Raw genomic sequence first — 16,291 nt, forward strand, 5'->3', positions numbered from 1 at the left:
ATTTTTGCAATTTATGAGTCAATTTCTTGGGTCGGCAGACAATTGGGATTTCTCCCAGTTGCTATGAGGGGTATTTCCATCCTGTATCTAGCTGCTGGAATCATTCTTCTTCCATTTCTCTAGCTCCCCACAAAAGTCTGCAGATTCTGGTGGATAAATTGTCAGTAGTCCTTCCCATTTCTGAGGCATTAAGTTTAAATCCCATTAAGATTCCTCATATATTAAAAATAAAACTTCTATTAACTTTTCCCCTGTCAGTGCGATCAGAGTTAAATTAATTTTTAACACTTGGGTGAAGCAGCACAGGAGAAATATGCCCCTAGAGCTGCCACATGTGGGCTGCCGGTGAGTCAGGGAGGCCCGATTGGCTGACTCCCTACAGAAGCTGCCCCGTGGCACCAGCTGATTGTATTTGGAGGGGCTCCGTCTCCAGAGACAGTGCTCCTGGCAGTATAATAAGATGTGGTGGGATCCCAGGCTGTGGTCGATGGGCCAGATGCAGGTGGATGGCTAAACAAGACGTTGACTTTGTAGACAGGCGCTGGACCACTGAGACGGCCCACCAAACTGGCCTGCCTGGGTTCTCACTGATTTGATCATGTGGCATCATCACCGCTGGAGATGCCCTGTGACTCACCCTCAGTGCCCAGGGAAAGAGCTCATTTTTGAAGCTGAATATATGGTTTGTGAGAGCATGCGCTTAGGTATAGTTGATGTATAACCAGACATGTAGTTGAACCCCTGTTTTCATCACTTGAAAGCTGTAAGACCTTAAGCAGAAAAATAAAGGAGGGTGGAAACAGAGCAACTATTTATTGAACACTTACTTTGTTTTGGGCCCTGAGCTAAGGTGTATGTGTGTGTGTGTGTGTGTGTCTGCAAAACTTATTATAATAAATAATCACATACATTAACTACATGTATGTGAATAGTATGTTAACTACATCATATTAACTACATCTGTTATCACATACATTAAATATATATTATGTATATTACAAGAAAAGCCATTTAACTGTTAAATGACAGAGTTCTTATTTGAACCCAGGTCTATCTGATTCCAAAGCTAGTACTTTTTAAGGTTTTAGTATAAATTATTGAAACTCCCTGTTCCTCAGTTTCCCATCTATAAAATGGGGAAATAGTACCTACTTCATAAGCCCACTGTGAAGATCAAAGGAGATAATGTGTGTGGAATGCTTAGCAGAGAGCCTGGTGCAGAGCTCAATACATGCTAGCGACTACTGCAGTAGTAATAGTAGTAGTAATTAAATTCCCTCTTTCTTGCAAAGGCAGAGAAGATCCTTATGTGCAAATTAATTAATTTCTTGACTGTTGTATGCACCATTTGGGGAGAAAATGGTAACACCAGAGGTTCATTGATTCATTCATTCATTTGTTCAATGTATATTTATTTAAAAGGTATAGGATTTAAGAAACACAAGACATGTACCCCATCTTCAGGGAGTTTACAATCCGGTTGAGACTGATGGACATATGCACAAGATCAAATAAATAATAAAGAAAGCAATAAATGTGTTAAGCAAAATAGGTAAGGTTTGAGGAGGGGAGTCACCGTGGGCTAGAGGTGTGGAGCTGACTGGAGCTGGGCTCTAAAGCTTTGGCTTTCAGGAGAGAAGATGGTCAGGACCCCTCGTCCCAAAGTCAAGAAAGTACCTTGGGCCCCAGCAGGCAGTCGGTCTCTCAGAAATGGAACTTTCATTTTGCAACTTCTACTCTGAGCTACACAGAATTGGACAGGATTCAGAGAAGGGGTTTTATGGAAACTTGAAATAGAAGCAAACCCTTTCAAAAGAAGTGTCCTGTTTCTTGATAAAAATTCTCTTGAATACAAAGATTATATTGTCACACTCTACCATAATCCATAGACCATCACCACTACCTCACCATCACTGTCGTTGTGATCATCACTGCCTCTGTCATCCCTCCACTAGCATCATCATCTCTACTGCTGCCACAGTCATCACCTCCATCACATTAACAGACCACCAGACCCTCCCCATCACCACCACCACCATCACCACCACCATTATCACCTCCACCACCACCACCACCGTCACCTCACCATCACCTCCACCACCACCATTGCTACCAAAACCTCCAGCACCATCTTCATTAACTCACTGCCGCCGCTGTTACCACCAACCCCCCACCAGGCAAAACGCCTAACTCTGAGCCAAGATGGTCACATAAATGAGTGGACCTCACCTAAAGGTTTACACCAGTCTAAACGGAGTGAGAGATTTATTTCTTCTGTTCCCTCATGTGAGACGAAGTGGGAGCTGGTCTTGGCCCCAAACAGACCTATCGGGAATACATTCCCCACCTTGTGATCATTTGGCAAAGCTGATGTTACAAAGGAAGTGCATTTAAAAGTTACTTGCCTTCCTCTGAGCTAAGGTTCCCACCTCCTTCAGGTGTGCCTGGAGAGCTGAAGAGAGGTCCAGTTGTTCACAGTTCCAGGAGGTGGAGGTGGGTGGCGGCCCTGGAGGGGGGAGCCTGAGAAAACCTGGAAGACAGGAGCTGTTTCCTTCCCACTCGAAGCAGCCCACTCCCTTCAGGCAATAGGCAACTCTGACTTCAAACCCTAGCCAGGGATACTGCTGCATGAGTAATGCCCAGAAAGATGCTATAAATGGTTTCTTTCATCTCCTACTGAAATGAAAGAACAAGAGAGAGCGAGAGTAGAAATGAATTGTATTCCTACTGCAGAGAGTTCATTTGATAAATAATGTATATAGAGTTTGCAGTAATAACTGCTCTTTTCTGATTCAGCATGTGCGGGTGAGTTTTGACATATATTCTCTGTATTTCTAACAGACCGTAAATGACTGGTGTATGGATTGGCATTATGAAAGGCAGGGCAGACTGTTAACATTTGCTGTAGTGTCAGAAAGGTTAATCTGGCTTTTCCCTTGAGCTGGGAGCAGGGTGCCTTCGCCTTTCAGTGGAGATGTAGGAGGAGAGGCAGGAGACAGATGGAGGATTCTTCTTCTTCCCCTGGGCTCCTAGGAACAGGTGGCAAGCAGATGACACATGCCACCAAGGTGGAGAGACCAGGACCCAGGCGGGCAAGGAAATGTGTATCTTGAGTCTTGCTCTGCTGCCTTCTGCAGGCTTCTTTTCTCTTATCATGAAAGCAAGTCCAAGAGACCCACTGGGTGCTGGCAAGAGTGCGGAGATATGCACCCAAGCTTTCCAGGTGGACTTCCCTGGAGGCCTGGGGGCAGGGGGCACGTGCCCCTACCAAGACAGAAAAAGCACCAGGATATTGGAAAACTTCCCCATTTCTGCCAGCCCTTGGATTTCCAGGAGACAAACACTGGACTCAAGTTGAAAAATTAGTAATTTGATCATCATATATTATCTTCCATTTTGCCCCTAAAAGAGTGTTTTTACTATGTGTTTTGCTTTGCAAAGTATCCTCACATATCTTATCTCATTTGGTCCTCACAACAACGGGGCAAGAATTGTTACCCCCAGTTTATGATGAGGAAACAGGCTAGGAAAGGTTTGAGAACTTGTCCATGGTGGCAAAACAGGTAAGAGGAAGAATTTACTCAAAATATGCTCCAAGTTAGGTTTTCTGGCTTTAAGCTCAGTGCTTTTACTACTCAAGGTTTCCTCCCTAGAGACATTTCTGCAGAGACTTCATTGTGCTTTGTATGTGTGTGTTGGGGACAGGAGCAGGCGTGTGGGCATGTACGTGCACACATCCACACACGCTCAGGTGCACACACACATGCACTGTACACACGTGCACAGGACACAGATCACACAGATGCACACTCGCTCATGGACCCACATGTGTGCACACAGGGATGCATGTGCACACACAGTGCAGGTGCGCGCACATGTGCACGCACGCTTGCACAGCTGAAGCCACAGGAGCATTCCCAGCAGGGGAGGGTTTCTGCTATCCAGTTTATTTCCCTTCCCTTCAGTGAGAAATCACTCAAAACCTCAAGAATCACTCCTTCTGGCCCCAGATGGTTGGGTGGAGCAACCTGAGAACCCCAGGAAATAATTTCCACCCTGCAGGGGTCTGCGATTCTGGAGAATCATGATCCACGGCCTCTTTTAGCGACTGACCTCCGGTTGGGGTTCGGAGAGGTTGGTGGCTGCAATTTGCTGGGAGTAAGATTTATAATGCTCGGTGTTCAAGAAGATGTAATTTACCTCCCAAAAGGGACAACTTTTGCTCCCAAGAAAATGTTTTCCCTCCCCTGGCTCACCTTTAGATTTAAGAAATTGCTCTGAGAGGTGAGAAGTACCTAAAATCTTAAATATTGGATTCCCTTCCCCAAAGATTAGACAACATTAATGTCAGAGCTGACTCATGTTTTTCCTCAAAGTTTTTTTTTCTTGATTCTCCACTCAAATAACCTACAAGGAACTTTCCATGAAATAACAGAAAACAAATTCTCTACATCTAATATTTTTCTCCCCATACCCCTTCTTTCTTCTCATCTTTTACTTTGATTTCTTTCTGCAACATCTCTTGGGAAATCTTACTTCTTATTTTCAAGCTTTTACTGCTTCTGCTCATACTTTTTTTTTTATGTCAATTTTTAGGGTTTTTTTTCCTCAATGAGACCGTTTCCTTCCACTCCCATGAATTCTTAATGGCTTCCTTCAGATGGTCCCTTATTTCTGCAGTTTATTCGCTTTTCCTTTCCTTGTGCCCTGGGTCTTGTCCTCGTCTTTGCCTTACATTTCCTCCTCCATCTTTGCAGGGAGGTGTTCTAAGCAGAGTGAGGCTTTGGGATTGGGATGGGCCTACGTTTGACTCCAGACTCTACCACTTGCATAGCAGCGTGAGCTTGGTCAGCCAATTTCACTGTTCTCAGAGCCTTTGCTTCTATATTTGAAATGTACGGTATTAACATCTGTAACGCAGAGTTGTTTTGAGAATTAAGTGAGATCTTAAGGGAAGCACCTCTCCCAAGACCTGACACGTAATGTATCTCTACAATATCCATCCGCCCTCTGTGCTTTCTCTTTTAACCATAAAACGTGTCCTCTTCCAGTCCTGTTTGATTCTTTAACTTACCTGGATTAAGTTGCATGGGTTAACTGGCCCCATAAAGGCAGAAATGTCCTTAACATGGTGAAGGACCAAAGAAGATCCCAAATAAGACAGGCTTGATTTGATGCCAATGCAAATGAAAATGCAGAAGCAAATTAAACAATGAAGGAAATGCTGAGGCTGAAATGTGTCGAAGGTTCAGTCCCGTCGCACTGTGTGTGTACTGAAAACATTTTGATAAATGGGAGAGAAGAAAAATCAAATTGTGCTCCTTGGTTCAAACAAGCCGTCATGGCTTGTAAGATAAAGATGTACGCGTCTAGGGAAGTCAGTTTCTAGACACACACCATCATTATGCGCAATTTAATAATATACACAGACATTCTTCCGAGCTCTTGTTTGGCAGTGGCCGACATTCCAAGAGCTGATCTTGATCATTTTGATTCTGCGGTAAAACAAGCAGTCTCAATATTTGGGTTCACTGGGAATGGGTTCTGGAATTGTAATGATGATTAAGCGGGGGAACGTCCTGTTGCCTTGAAACTTAGTTCACTCACACTGACAGGGTGAGCTTGATGATTTGTGTAAAGAGCACCACCCCTATCAACAATAACAACACACCACCACCACCTCAAATAATAGCAACAGCCAGCAAGGCGAGGACAGCTGGTCAAAGAAAGTGCACAGTGGCTGAAAGGGCTGTAGGAGAGGGGCAAAAATTTGCACCCTGGAGGGGTAGGGTTTTTTGTGGGTGTGTGAATAATCAGGTTTGCCAGCAAGATAGTTTTAATTCTTTTGACATAGTGATAGACCATTTTAGAAGCTGTTTCTGTAAAGTGTAGAATTGTGTTATTGTACCTTTATTAGAGGAGGAAACAGGCCAACAGTAACTTTCTAGAAGTCAGGGCCTAGAGCAGAAGGGCAGTTTTTCTCTGAATCACATTGGAGAAGCTCTGCCTTAAAAGATTCTATATCTATTTTCATCTTTAAAGAGCCTAGAGTCCAAAGCAAGAGTGCTAGAGGGAGCAGATGACCTTAGGTAGATTCACATCTACCACCTGCTTGAAGGTTTCAACAGAGGCTTCCAATTCCTCTATGTTTTCCAAAGATTTCAGCCCTTTCCTCGTTTTATTTCAGAAAGTCTATTATGTAGGCTCTTGCCAGCACCCTCAGTCTTTCCTCTTTTACCATCCTTTCAATGTATACACTGTCCAAAGCCAAAGCGTGGGCAAAAGCAGCTTACTTAGCTCAATGTATCGTCAAGAAATTAGGTTATTTCTGTTTTCTTGCACTGACATTCTCATTATGTTGGCTTTTGTTCTCAGGCTAGACTCCTCTTGATCCCAAATAGTTGCCTCAGCTCCAGTTATCACATCCTTACCCAGCAATGTCCAAAGTTTGGAAGTGGGGTAAGAGGGACATTCCCATTCTTGTATCTCTTTTTAAAATTGAGAACATCCCCTAAAACTGCCTCACAGCTCATTGGCCAGAATTGTGTATGTGCCCATTTCCATGACAATTCCTTGCAAGGAAGAAGAGAGTTACCATCATTGGTTTAGACTGATCAAGACCCACTCATCTCTACTCCTGTCAGGGTCTAGAGAAAGAGCCATCCTAAACTGATTGCCATTAGACACTTGAACCAAATTGGGATTATGCTACAAAGAGGAAAAGAGAGAAGGCCATTGGGTAGATACCCACAGAGTATATGCTTCCCAGTGGAGTTGGTAACATAATCGGGAGTATATAAAGCAGAGGGCTGCTGAGGAATGACATTCCCTTCTTCTCTGGTCTGACCTGCCTCAGGATTCTTGAATCTGAAGCACAGGTGTGCTGTCAAAAAAGATGTGTAGCTACCGCATAGGCTTGTTCATTCTGAATAATTGCTCCCTTGATGTTCACGTGACTAATCACTTCCATCACAAGAACTAAGCCACAGATCTCTTCTCCCCAGCACTTGATAGAAAGCCTTGAACTCAAAGGGGAATAATCAAAGAAAAGAATTATTTGATAACAAGACAAATCCCAGCTGCATTGAACTCAGCACTTTGGAATGAGGGGCAAATCCATTTTGCCCACCAGGTTAAATAGACATGGGTTAACTTTTGTCCTAGGAGCCCCAGGGCTTCAGAAATCCAATATCCAGAATTAAAGTATTTAGCAAAATGCGAACAATCCTGAAGGAGAGCAAGAATCCCATTAATAAAGACTGTACATTGTACCGAGCTGGAAGACATTGCCAGTCCCAAGGAAAATGAGAAGTTAGCCAAAGGAGCTAGACGTGAAGAACCAGGGGTCAGCAATGAGAAGGTCAGGAGTTGCTGGGAAAGCCACACACTTCAGATGTCATAGCAGCCGGAACACAGGCGTTCGAGCACCTGGGAAATTTCTGGATTGTACACTGGATCATTCCTCAGCAATGAGCTGAGCAAACGTTACAAACTGAAAGGATGCACGGGAACAACAGTTCACGTGAGCTGAGGTCATTTTCTAGAGCAGAAAAGCAGCCCTTTCGGGACCTTCCACTGTCATATTGCACTCACATGAGCCAGAAAATGTTCATTATGATAGATATCATTTGTTTTTCATTGTCTTCTACCATATCAATCGACTTTATTTAAAAATTTTCGCTGTTCTGATACCATAGACAGGGCACTAAAAATGAAGAAAATTATTCAAATACAGAGCTTGAGAAATCCAGCCACCAGATAGCTGCTGGAGAGTGGGCTTTGCCACCTGGAGGACTCTGCCTCTCCTGGAACGGGGAGAGGGCAGAGGGCTGTTAGCTTTGCCCTGCTCCTACCGAAGCGGGCCCTGAGTTGGGCCAGGCCTGGAAAGCCAGTATGCAGATTAGGCCATTTGTTTCTGAGCTTTCACAGACTGGTAGGAGAGACATCAGTGCATCCCAGGCCTGTATGCCAGGTGGCAGCCAGGCGTCCTGGAGGAATGAGCGAGGGCCCTCTTGGCCTTGGACCAGAGTTCTATGACACATGGCTGTTCAAAGCTGGGCTGGCCATGATGGAGATCCCAAGTCTACTTCTTAATTATTGTAAGACCTTGCGCAAGTTCCTTTCCTTCTTTTAGCCTCTGTTTTCTGATCTATAAAAGAGGGATAATGGGACTTCCCTGGTGGCGCAGTGTTTAAGAATCCGCCTGCCAACGCAGGGGACACGGGTTCGAGCCCTGGTCCGGGAAGATCCCACATGCCACGGAACAACTAAGCCCGTGCGCCACAACTACTGAGCCTGTGCTCTAGAGCCCACGAGCCACAACTACTGAGCCCATGTGCCACAACTACTGAAGCCCGTGCTCCCTAGGGCCCGTGCTCCACAACAAAGAGAAACCACTGCAATGAGAAGCCCGCACACTGCAACAAAGCATAGCCCCCGCTCGCCACAACTAGAGAAAGCCCGTGCGCAGCAGTGAAGACCCAACACAGCCAAAAATAAGTAAATAAATAAATTTATTTTTTAAAAAAAGAGGGATAATAATCCTGCAGAAGCTTCTAGATTGGGATGGTTAAAGTAAATAATCCATGTAAATTTTTAGCTCGGTGCCGGGCATGTTGTAAGTACTAGATAAATGCCAACTGTTATTTTATATAAGTCAGTGGAATAAAATGGGACTTGATGACAAATGCTTAAGTAGATTTCAAAGCATATTGATAATTTGGCAACTAAGTGCCCTTATGTGATTTTTTTTAATGAGCTTTTTTAAAAGTTAGGAGGTGCTTGCTTTTCCCCTGGTGTTGGTGCAGCCTGCTTGCCAGTCTCTGTATCTCCCACAGGTTCAGCTCTGTTCAGGGTTCTAGGCTCAAACCTCCAATGCTTGGCACACGGTAGGGGACCCAGAAATACATGTTGAAAGAAAGAGGTAGGGATGGGGAAAGTAAAGAAGTATCCAAGAACTCCACTTTGTCCTTGCTCTGAAACAGCCCTGCCCATGGCCCAGACTGACCTCTGCAGCCAGCACTGCCCCCCTGAACTGGATGCCTAGTGTGGCAATCTGTGCCCCCCACCCCCCCACCTCTGGTCCCTTAAGGCCCCCCAATAAGCAGACCTGCTGGTTGACGTAACCAAGGTGGTGTGGGGTGGCTTAAGTCAGCTCTTGCTTGGTCCCCACCTTTTCATACTCCAACCCTGTTTTACTAACTTGGACCTTAGCTCTGCAACCTTGACCTCAGCTCTGCCTGTGGTCTCTTGAACGTGCTGTGCAGAAGTGGTCTTTCCACCGTTACACTAACCATAGGGTTTTTATTACTTGAGCCCCTACTTGCCACATATGGGCATCATATTGGGCATTATTATGCCCTTAATCCTCAGAAAAATCCTGGGAGTTAAATTCTGTGAACCCTATGTTATAGATTGGGTAACTGAGGCTCAGAGGGGTGAAGAGCCTGAGTCAGGACCACACAGCTAGGAATCAAATACCAGTCTCTGGCTTCAAAGCTCATGTTCTAGTCATTCTTCAGCCTTGCCTTTTCTAGTGGACACCAACTTGGCTCTCTGAGTCCTGAGGCCTCAGAAAAGACTCCCGCCTCCTCCTGGTTTCTGTGGAACCCACTTTCCCCAGCTTGTCACTTGGCTGCTATCTCAGCTAGATTCTTTCCACAGTTCCTCCATCTCCCAGGAGGTCTGTATGCTCCTGGCCCCATCTCTCCAGGCTTGGACTGCAGGGACCCAAGTCCTGTTCTGAATCTCTGTCCAGTTATGGGGCCCTGACACCATGACCGTGTCTTCCTGAGCCTGCCAGGGTGTCTACCACCTCCCTGTCTGGGGGTCCCATCATTGATCTGCTATGTCAGGAAATCCTGTTTCTTCTCCCAGATGTCTGATGCACACTGCTTGTTGGAATGACAGTCATTGTCTGGCCCGTGGATAACTCGTTCAACCTGACAGATTGTCTAGCTCCTACAACTGCATCTTATGTCACCATCCCACTCAAATGGTCCACACACAGCAGACAAAAACCTGTTTAGGGATCTGAGCTATCTATCCTTCCCTACTAGGCTCCCCAGACATATACAAGCTGCCCAGACCCACATCCGGGACATGGCACAGTCCCCAAACTCCCTGGCCTTTGCTCTCTGGAGTCTGATTAAGTGGTGGCAGAGGTGGGAGAAATAGGTCTTAACCCCTGAATCCTCAGAAGAGGGAGGCTGGGATTCTAGGGCCTGGCAGATGATTAATAGACCTGGCATATTAGATTCAACACATCAGGGCAACATTAAATGTGATTTATGACTTGGTTTTAATCAAGATTTTACTGAATTATTATTCAATGCAGAGCGCAGACCCGGACCCATATTCCTAAGTGTGCCAGGCATCCTGTGCTTAGAGCTGGGCGAATATCTTCCGCCCAGGGGTGATGTCCATGCTCTCCCAGCATGGTGCCAGAGGCAGCGTCTTGCTCTGCCTGCCCCCCACCCCTCCCCCTCCCTGCCAGGGAGGGTCAACCTTGGAAGAACAGCACAGGCAGAGTAGTTTGCCTCTGTCACTTCTTTCTCCTTAACCTTTTCAAACCCAAGGTCAAACCACAGATTGACGTGGTTTGCAAAATGAAGCAGTGAACTCCATGAAGTGAAGGTATAAATGACTTCATGGAGCCTTTACATTCTAAAAGAGAATAGAAGAGTTAGGCAGTGTTTTAACTCAGGGGAATGACCTTTCCAGGGGTGGAATTTCAGCCCACTGGGGAGAAGCTTGAGGGGCTTGTCCACAGGCAGACATCAAGAGACAGCCATGAGTTTTGGAGGTGGGAGAGGAGATGACATGGCAGTCTTGAGGCCCCCCTTGACCCATGGTGCTTGGGAGTGCGGCTGCCACGCTGGCCAGCTGTGATGGTTATACTGAGGGTACTGATGTCTGCGGGGATGATGGGTGTGAGGGCAGGGAGGAGGACAAGGAAATATGTGGGAACTTTCTCCCCACCCCCACGAGGCTGCCCTCTGACCTACACGTGGGAACATTGGGCTTAAACTACATTTATTGAATTTTGAACTGCATTGGTCCAAGAAAATTACTCGTTAATATATAAAGCACTGCATTTCCCATAATGTGAATGCCAGTGAAAAATGGATTCATGCTTGCTTCTCTCATAGAGAGAAGCTTGCCTTTAAAGTACTAACGTAAATGTGTCCTTAGGGAGAGAAGGAACGGCAAATTAGATAGAAGCTTGCAGTATGATATGGCAGCCAGGGTAGCTCGCGCTCAGCTCCGCGCCTGCAGACACACAGAGCTGAAGCAGGAGCTTGGCAGAGTAGCAGGGGCAACTAGGGCAGCGAGTCTCGATCTCCAGGAAGTCGGGCCCCCAGCCTTCCTTCCTGGACACCTGCTGGGGGTGAGAGAGCTTGCTGCTGTGGGTCACGTAAGAGAGGTTGCCCAATGTGGAGGGAAGGGCATGGTCACGGAGGTATAGATATGGGTTTGAATCCCTCCTGCTCATCTCTGGGCAAGTTACTTACCCTCTCTGAGCCTTAGTTTCCTCAGTGGTATATGGATGGGGACAAAATACTTGCCATGTGGAGTTCATGTGGGACTTCACTGAGGTACTGCATACAAAGTATCTGGCATCTAACAATGTTCATTCCCTTTACCTTTAACATTAAACGACAAATTTAACAAAATATGGTAGCACTCTCCAAACAGAAGACCATTTGGAGAGTGCTACCATTCCTATAACAAAATATGCTCATTTATCCCACATTTGTTGAGTTCCTGTCATGCACAACATGGCCCTTGACCCCAAGGAGCATAGAATGTTCTGGTAGTTGCAACAGTAGTGACATTCAGGGGAGATTATAGAAATACAGAGGAGGTGGAATTAAGCCAATGTGAGGACGTGGGGGAAATCTGAGAAAGGTGCCAGGAGGACGAGGAGACACCTAAGCAGGAGTTAGCTAAGGGAAGGGACGTTCTGGGCAGAGGGGTGGGCAGGAGGCAAGGCGAGGTGGTAGGAATCGGTGTGGTGTGTTTAGGGCTTCAGTGTGGCATGAGGCAGAGTCAGGGGCAGAAGCAGCTGAGGCCAGCCAGGCCGTCAGCCATCAGGCCACGGAAGGTCCATACCGAGCAGGTGGACTTTTCTTTGAGTGGTGAAAGGCAGCTGTTGAAGGTGACCGTGGGTCTGGCAGCGTGTGGAGGCTGGCCCGGGGAGGCTGGGGCAGAATGGCTGGTTGGGAGGCTCTTGCTGAGGCCAATGAAGGTGACAGTCACTGAAGGTCAGAAATGGAGTGTTGGAGCTGCGGTGGGGTGGAGGGCACAGACAAGAGACATGTTTTAGGAAGGAAAATGGGAAGAAAACAGGCCTGAGGAAGGCGTCAAAATGGTCTTCAGTTTGGAGAGTTCTACTGACAGACAGAGAATTCGGAAAGAGGAACATTTGGTGAAGAAATCACTGAGCTAGGTTTCAGACTTGTTGAGTCTGATGGACCTACAGGACTGCTAGCGGGAGATGACCAGTGAGCGCGGGGCCACAGAGAGCAGGATGGCAGATATGCCCTGGCTCTCTGCTAGATGTTCTGGGGCTTCAAGAGCAAGGAAGCCATAGCCTCTGCCCTTGAGGAATTCATGGTCCTGCCGGGAGGCCTCGTTGTCATGAGAACACAGCTCAAAGGGCGATTGACTATGTGTGGTTGGGTCAGAGAAGGTTCAGAGAGCAGGACAGTTTTGAGCTGGACCCTAAAGGATGAGTAGAAATGTACCAGGTGGGGAGCTGAGGTTGGCATGGGGGTTGGGGCTCCCTCACTGGTGAGAAAGGTACATAAAGACATAGAGGAGCTGAAACACTGGGTATGAGGAAGGTTGCGTGGCCTCTTCCAGCTGGACTGGGGGCTGCCCTGGTAGCCAGGGGAGCAGGAGATGAGAGAGGAAAGGAGGTCTAGAGTCAGACTGTGAGGGCGTTCGCAAAGCAGGCTCAGGTTCCTCTGGCATGATCCTAGAGGAAGTGGGATCTAACAGTTTTAGGAATGGCAGACCTGGGTTTTGGATAGATTTCTCTGGCATCAGTGTGGTGCCTAGACTGGAGAGAAGAGATACCGAGGCTGAAAACGTGGAAACCAGCCTGGAGACAACTGTAGTGGTCCAGGTAGGAGAATGCGAGGGCGAACGCAAGAGCCACTTCAGAGGGAGAATGTGCAGTGACAACCATTAGGCTGGGGGCAGGGGAATGGGGGTGGGCGGGGAAGAGGCAGGGATGCCTGCAAGATCTCTAGCCGGGATGATGGCGTGGTATGATCAACTGTGAAAAGGAATTGTGACAAGAGTAAAAAGTGGAGAGGTGGACGTACAGAGAATGAGTTCAGACTTGGAAAGGTTGCGTTTGAGTTGTCTACGGAGATATCAGATAAGCAGCTGGTATGTGGATCTAGAGCTCAGGAGAGAGGTTCAGATTTAAGAGTCACCAGTGTAAATGTGATAGTTGTATCCTTGGGAATGGATTGGATCATTCAAAGAAAATGTGCAGAGTGAAAAGAAAAGAAGACAGAAGATGAAGCAGGGAGAACACCAGCATGGAAAGGGCTGGTGGAGGAGAACATCTGTAGAAAGAGCAGAGTCACAGTGATGAAGGACTCAAAAGAGACTCAGCCTAAAGTAAAGTCCTAAACACTCAGAGAGAAAAACATGCCTCCTTTAGGCTCCTCGGTATTCCCAGTCCCCTTTGAACACAGGATGTATCTCTGTGCTATGTAATTGTTTACTCACTTCCTCATTAGCGCATCAGTGATGTGTCCTGCGTCACTGTTGGCTGAACACTTGGCACAGGGCTGGCACTAGGTGGGGACTCAATGAACCCTTGCCAAATCATGGAGTAAGAGGTCAGTGCTACCAAATGTTGCAGAAGATCAGGTAAAATGAAGAAATGGAGGTAACTAGATGGCACTGGAAACTTGAGCGGATTCTGTGTGATGGTGGTGGGATGGCTGGACCACTGGGGTGGGGTTGTGGGTAGAAGAGAGAAACCAGTCTGTACTGTCAAGAACAGGAAGCTCACAGCTAATTCGCATCTGAATTAGATAGCAAAGAGAGAAGAGCAATAAATATACTGCAATTAGTAAAACAGAGGAACTGTCTTATGAGTCATGACAAGATTGAAGTTAATACATTGGTCTGAATAATAAACTCACTCATGTCCTTCCCCTCCCATCGCTGTACTTGTTGTATCCCAGCTTGTCAAAATCTTTATTTCGGGTCCTTGACAGAACCAGTGATCATGTCAGTCTGTACTTGTTGCAATATTAATAATTTGTGCTGTATGTTGACATGTGTTGATTGGTAGAGCTGTTTAGTTGGGGAGGGATGATATCTGAGAGGAAGGGGGTATCTTATTATCTGGGTCCCTTTTGGGTACTTGAGTCTCTCTTGAATCTTCTAACATTTACCACCATTGGCTTAGCCAACAATGAGTCAGGCCTGTCATCTGCTCTTCCAAACCAGCACCTGGAGTACCCCACTGGGGCCTATGTCACAGACCATATTTGTGCCTGAGGATTAAGGGCCTCTAGATTTTGAGAATTACACTGAGGTACAAGTTAAGATGGGATATAAGGACAGAAGGGTCTGGAGTACAGGTGGGGAATATAGTAGTGATGGCTTTTAAAATAAGTGGTGGTCCTGGAAGAAATTATTTTTCTGGCAGGATTAGCCCTTACTGCTTAAGCTCCACTCACTCCTCTTGAATTGGTATATTTTAGCAGACAGATATCATAGTGAGGATTGTCCAACTCTCCCAGACAAGTACAGACTCTATCTCAGCATCTAGTAAACCCCAAACACAGGATTTCTTCATAAAACTTCTTTCCCAGCTGCCAAATGCATTTTCCTCCTCTTTCCATTAAACATCTGGTTTCTGTTCTTGTCAGTGTGGTAACACAAACATGCACACACACATGTTAATCATTAGCAGACCTCAAAGATGCCCCCGGCCCTTATCTTGAATTACACTGTTCCCTTGATGAAGAAACACAAAAGAGAAACATGATCCTGTGCATGCTTCTAGCTGAACTGTTGTTCCTAAGAAATGGAACATCTCAGACCCTCTCCTGGGGATCAGAAGCTCCAGGTTGGAAAGAGAACCCAGTAAACTGGCAGTGACCTCCCATCCATGGGGAAAGGCCAGTTGGGTGGGCAGAGAAGATGGTCAAGTCCCAAAGGTCTAAAAAGCTTTGGAAATGAGATTTGGATGACTCCTACCCCTTGTCGGATTCTGCCCATTCAACCCCGCTGGGTGGCCATAGTGACGTTGGAAGGATAAGGCTGAAGCACTTTACCTTTGATTCTTGCTTCCCTTTTATGTGTGAGCGGCTAACAGCCTGAGAAAGTACACTCTTTAATGTACAATCTACCCGGAAAGATCAATGGCAGCTTAACATGCATTTCTGTCTAATATTCACTTTGGCAGGTCTTTGTCGTAAAAATGCTGGTTTTAATGAAGTGCATTAAAATGAGAAGATTCATGCCTAGCCTGTGTGCTTTTATCACTGTTGGCTCCCCTTGGGCTGTCAGAGCACAAGCCACTCTGTGGGAAGCAGACAGAGGGATGTCATTTTAGGAATCACAAACACAAAAATTCCCCGTTTCTGGAAAGATCCATGTTACATGCATATATTTTAATTTAATTCACTTTATTTCCATCACATGATGTCTTTCCAAAGATGTGTCTTTGGGAGAAAGTTGAGCTATGAGCCAGGAAGTTGCGGGTGATAGGGAGAAGAGTCCTACTATGGGCTATACTGCGTCTCCACAAAACTCATATGTTGAAGTCCTAACCCCCCAGAACTTCAGAATGTGACCATGTTTAGAGATAAGATCTTTAAAGAGGTGATTAAGTTAAAATAAGACTGATATACACCCACTAATCCAATCTGACTAGTGCCCTTATAAGAAGAGGAGGATTAGGGCACACAGAGACATCAGAGGCATATGTGGCAGAGAAAAGACCATGTGAAGCAACAGCAAGAGGACGGCTATCTACAAGCCAGGAGAGAGACCTCAGAGGAAACGAACCCCGCTGACACCTTGATTTTGGGTGTCCAGCCTCTACACCATGAGAAAATAGGTTTCTTCTGTTTAATCTGTGGTATTTTGTTATGGCAGCCCTAGCAAACTAATATGAGACCCAAAGCTTGAGACTGGAGTAGTGGGTTATGAGCTCATTCTTTGGAAGAAGAAAGGCATGAGAGGGCAGCCCGCAGCCATGTATTCCCTGGAATGAGGTTGATGGGAACATCTGGAAACTTCTGGAAAA

This window comes from Delphinus delphis, chromosome 1 (genome assembly GCF_949987515.2).
Source record: "Delphinus delphis chromosome 1, mDelDel1.2, whole genome shotgun sequence".
Lineage (NCBI taxonomy): Eukaryota > Metazoa > Chordata > Mammalia > Artiodactyla > Delphinidae > Delphinus > Delphinus delphis.